The sequence below is a fragment of the Macaca nemestrina genome, chromosome X (assembly GCF_043159975.1).
Source record: "Macaca nemestrina isolate mMacNem1 chromosome X, mMacNem.hap1, whole genome shotgun sequence".
In the NCBI taxonomy this organism is placed as follows: domain Eukaryota; kingdom Metazoa; phylum Chordata; class Mammalia; order Primates; family Cercopithecidae; genus Macaca; species Macaca nemestrina.
The window spans coordinates 118,015,723-118,021,361 of NC_092145.1; the positions used below are offsets into that span (position 1 = coordinate 118,015,723).

General features: G+C 36.1%; 1 pseudogene; it reads right to left on the reverse strand.

Moving 5' to 3' along the window:
- Positions 1-1,324: 1,324 nt before the first annotated feature.
- Positions 1,325-2,375, reverse strand: LOC139360691 (ribosomal biogenesis factor-like; annotated as a pseudogene).
- Positions 2,376-5,639: the final 3,264 nt, after the last annotated feature.

Genomic DNA, 5,639 nt, shown 5'->3' on the forward strand with positions numbered 1-5,639 from the left:
TCAGGTTAAAGAGAAATCATAAGATAAATTTTTAAATGTTTAGAAAGTAAACTTTAACAAAAGAATGACATCAAAATTTGGGAGCTACAGCTAAAATGGCAGTTAGAGAAAATCAGTAGCTTAAATTCATTGTTTAAAATATTAAATGAATTCTAACTAAAGGTAAGCGTTCAATGGAAAAGTTAGAAAAAATATAATTAAACCTAAAGTATGAAGAGGAAAAGATAATAAATATGAGATAAATGTAGTGAAATAGAAAACAAAAAAATACAGAAGATCAATACACTGAAAAGAAGGTTGTTTCAAGAAATTAATAAAGCTCCTATCTCCAAATAAAGCCATATTCTGAGATAATTACAAGGGGAAAATGTACATAAATGCAATATTAAGTATGCAAAATCCTACATAACAGTACAGATTTTTTAAAATAAAATAATTCGGTGTTCAATTCTATTCAAGTCAGAACAGGAATAGGATCCCTGAATGGGCAGACTAGGAAGTAGGAACAGGAATTCTTAGGAAAGGAAGAATTAATAAGAAACCCAAATGACCAACAAATGAAGAGATGTTCATCTTCATTAATAAGCAAGAAAATGCAAGTTAAAATACAAAGTAATACCATTTCATAATTTAGCATATCTATTCTCATTTCTATCTATTACTGTTTACACAGAAAATAAAAGAGAATTTTGAATAAAATAATTTGATTTAAGATTTGGCAAGCTTGTTCAGTATATCCTTAACATACAAACATCAACAGCATTCCTATATATTATTAACTAATTTTTAAATGCTATTGAAAAAACACTCTATTCACAAGGAACAATAGTCATTAGGTATCTAGAAATAAGCTCAGCAAATATGTACAAGACATCTCTAGAGAACAATTTCACCGCAATTTTGATTAAAATCCAAACAGGATTTTACATAAACCTTGACAAACTAATCCCAAGAGTCACATGACAATAGTAAAAAAATTACAAATAACTGGATACAGGGGCAGCATTGTTTGCCATCTCAAATATCACAATCATGGTAAAATTACAGTTAATACTGCATGGTACTAGCATATGGCTAGATAAATATGGTCTTTCCATATATGCATAGTTTATTTCTGGACAATTTGTTCCACTTGCTTATGACAGATGTGATCTTACAAACCAGTGGGGGAAAATGTGGATTATACAACAAATGGTATAATAAAACAACCTTGGATTTCTAACCCTCATAATATGTGAATGCATTCTAGGTTGAAGAAAGACTTTTTTTGTATAAAACATTTATTTATTGGTCTTTTGGGGGAATTGGATGCATCACTACTGTATTACAGGTGAGCCATTAATTCTGTAGCTTCATCAACATTAGCTGATTTTCTTTAATGACCTGCTGAGGAATCAGTTCATTCTGCAGAGGTTCAAAAGAAAGGCCCTTTGAGAAGCATGCAAGTTCATTTTGTATACTTACCAAAGCTTTACTCACTTTAACCTTTTCATCATTCATATTTATCCTCTTAATATTAGTAGTAACTGGTTTTGCTTTGTTTTTAGTCTTAAAGGTTTTTTTTTGGCTGGCTATGTAAAATACATTTCTGGACTTCTGCCCTATTTTTTTTTTTAAATTTTTGTTTTCCTGAGATAAAGCCTCCTTCTGTCACAAAGCCTGGAGTGCAATGGCAACATCAAGGCTCATTGCAGCCTCAACCTCCCACCTCCTGGCTCAAGTGATCCTCCCACCTCAGCCTCTCAAGTAGCTGGAACCACTGGCCCATGCCACCACACTTGGCTAATTTTAAAAAAAATTTTTTTACAGAGACGAGGGTCTCACTATGTTGCCCAGGCTAGTCTCAAACTCCTGGGCTCAAGTGATCCTCCTGCCTTGGCTTCCCAAAGTGCTGGGATTACAGGTGTGAGCCACTGCACTCAGCCAGCCCTGTTCTCTTGATTTGTTCTTGGCCATTGCCTATGATACCTGGGTGCAGCTCATTAAGCTCCAGGTGACTCCATCTACACCTGAAAAAAGATTTTAATGCAAAATGTAAAACTTCTGAACTTTTAGAAAAAGTTACAAGGATTTTCTTTATAACAGTATAGGCATTTCAGTTTTCCATTTCTAACAATGCACACTGAGTCTGAAAACAACAATTTGTTATTTCTCATGATTCTGTGGGTCAAGAATTCGGGCAGGGATCAGCTGGAACATTTTCTGTTTTATGTGGTGGCTAGGATAATACACTCAGCTGCATTTAATTGGTGGCTGAGCTGTCTGGAATGTCCAAGAAATATTAACTCAATTATGTGGTGCCTTGATGCTCCTTTATGTGAACTCTCTGTCTCCACATGGATAACCTGGGCTTGCTCGCAGTACGGTGATCTCATATTTCTTATATCACTTCCATGGCATTCGGTTGATCAAAAAAAAGTCACAGAGGCCACCCAGACTCAAGAGGAGTCTGATAGGTGGAACAACAAAGTAAATTGTAGGCTGGCTAGTTTTCCAGAGAGAAATAGGGAAAGAGAAAGTTGAAGGGCCCTTCTGAAGTAATAATTAATTTCAAATAGTATCTCTGGGAACTATCCCTTCAAAGGAGCCCAAATTTCATTGGATTTATGGGGAAGCAATTTTTATCCTAAGTCATTGTTTGAAACATACAGCAATGAGACAGCAATTAGTGAAGCTCAACTGCTGGATGGGGTCAGGGAAAGAGACAGTAATAGAGAGCCCTGCCAAAACCACTGTCATCCCAGCATGACTGTGGGTACATCTAAGGCTGCACTGCAATGAAAAGCAACATCAGGGGATTCACACTGTATAGGTAAATAGACTTCACTGAAATAATTTTGCTGGTAATTAAACAAGTAAACAAGCAAATAATAAGCCCTGAAAAGGAGTAACTACTTCCCAGAGTTGCTACAATATATTATCTAATTTTTTTGTTTTCAACACAAAAATTACAAGACATGCAAAAAGACAAGAAGGTAAAACCCATATACTACAAACCAACCGACCAAACAAACAAAAATCAAGCAGCAGAAATTCTGAGTGACCAAATGTCAGATTTGACAGATTAAACACTACAAAGTAGTCATTATAATTATGTTCAGAAACCTAGATGAAACCAGGTCTTCCCTGCTTGCCTGTTGCAGCATGGAACTCATGTGCCTTGAGCTGGGTTAAAGGTGATTGGGGTCCTAGTATTCTCAGTGGCAACATACCCAAGGTAGAGAGACTCCATTCCACAAGTGAGGGCTGGGCAGAAGAAGGGAGCCCCTCCGTCTCACCTGCACTTGCCCAGAGCTTAGATTCAGCAACAGACAGTTGACGGCAGGATGAGAAATGGTGATTGATTTTGTGCCTCTTCCAGTAAGACAGCCCTCAACTGGGAGCTGGGAGAAAAAGGAACCCTGTATTCTTGGCTATACCAGTATTGAGTGGAGTTCCTGACTTACAGAACTGAGAGAAGGGAGGGAGGGTACAAATACCACAGACTCTTAAAGTTCTTCTTGAGTTTCAGTATATCATCTTGAATAAATGTTTCTTCATTTTCATTATGCCCGTAGGGCTATTCCCAGAGACTTTAAACGCTTATTTGTTTTTTATAATTTCAAGCAGTTTCACTAGGGAGCGGGTCCACAGAGCTCCTCACATATCACTAACAAACAGGGTTTATTCCAAGAATGTAAGAAAGTTGCAATATTTTAAAAAAGTTATTAATGTAATGCTTTATATTAATATATCTTTAAAATTATGTATCCATACATGTTAAATAAAAAAGCATCTGGTAATAGTCAAAGCCCATTCTTTTAAAACACTTGATAAAATAGGCATTGGGCCTTCTTTATCGTGATAAAATAAGATTGAATAAAGCCAGCATCTTACTTAATAGGGAATCAGTGCAGGCAGTCACACTATAGTTAGAAACACTGCAAGGATCTCACTATGTCCACTACTCTTAACATTGTATTGGAGGTATTCGCCAACGCACTGAGACAAAAGGAAACTTGGAGGCAAAAGGCTTTAGAAGGAAAAGTGCAACAGTATAAATAATATGAGTATAATAGGAATAAACAAGTGCATTAATCACAACGAACTACTGATGAGGCTATGAATGTCAGATAATCTACTCTAAAGTCGCACCTTTATAAATTCATACACACACACAAGATTATCCATTGCAACTTGAGAAAGCAAAAATTTGGAATCAACCCAATGTCATTCAACAGCAGTGGTATGAACTGTTACTGCCACAAAATGGAGTGCTATGCAACTTTAGAAGATGATGAGGAAGATCTCTATGAATTGAAGTAAACTCAGCTCCAGGATATACTGTTAAAAGGAAAAGGCAAAGTACATAAGAGTATGTATACTAGCCTACCATCTTGGTAAGAAAGTATGGGAAATATAAATACGTATGGAAAAACAAGCACAGGAAAGGCAAACCAGAAAACTAAAAAAGGCAGATTTTCTGAGTATTTTCTTATATGTGTTTTGATATATGCACTGTGTAAACGTTTTACTATATTCAAAAATAAAAGAAACCTCTAAAATGACAAGAAATGATCATAACTATATCAAAATATTTAAAAAGAAAGCACAAAAGAAAGAGAGAGAAAATTATTTCAGGTAATTGTAGAGCACAATACTCTGTATATAGTTATTAGGACATAGTAAGAACAAAAAGAATTGCAAAGAAATTATAATAATATTTACTCAGTAGTAATATTGGTATACTGATTTTTAAATAATAGTGTTACTAGAAACCATATATTCAGTGTAAGAGAAAACAAAAGTTAAAAATAAATAAAGAATTCTGGATAAATTTGAATTGAAAATTTCAATGTGAACTTGTGAAACTAGCCCACACAAAGGGCCAAGAAGCAATCCCACACTCAGTAACAGGGAGTATTTTTAGCTCTCAGATCCTAGCTTTCTTCGTAATATGAATCAGAACTTCTTGGAGAAATGGTTAATTCCAGGTCTGGGACAGAGGAAGTATGAAGTGAGTCTGGTTCATCATGTGTCAGAAAGTTACAAAGTGCCCAAAGCAAATGAAAGTGTACCAAAAGAATCCAGGGCAAGTAGGCTTGAAAAGGTTCCCACTGGCCAAATTTGGGAGATTTTAATAAGTGATGGTAACACACTTAATAAAGAAAAACTCATGAATCAGTGTAGCTGACCTTAATTGTTGGTGCCTTACTCATACCCCTTCATCAGTAGACTTCTGAGTGCCAGTACCTGCCAGCACCTGGGTTTCTTTGCTGGAGGGCTTTCTCTGGATAATGGAGCCCTTTTGTCTGCCCACATGGCCAGCTGATAATACCAACTAATTAATGCTCCTAGGAGCAGTCTTCAAAGAATGACTGACAGAAATTGGTGAATAAATACCTCTCAAATGAGATGCTCTATGGCACATGCGTTACGTGGCTCTTTTCTGCATCAGGATTAAGTTCTAGTTAATTGCAGTGGTGAGCCCCTAAGTAACACTCCCTGATTATTTTCCATCTCTTCCCTGTCTCATTTCCCTACTCCTCTACCAGTGTCTTTGGAATCACTTTCTAAATAACTACCTTCACTTGAGTTCTGTCTCAGGGTCTGTTTCTGGGGAAACCCAAACTAAGATAGCCCATAATAATACTCAAAAG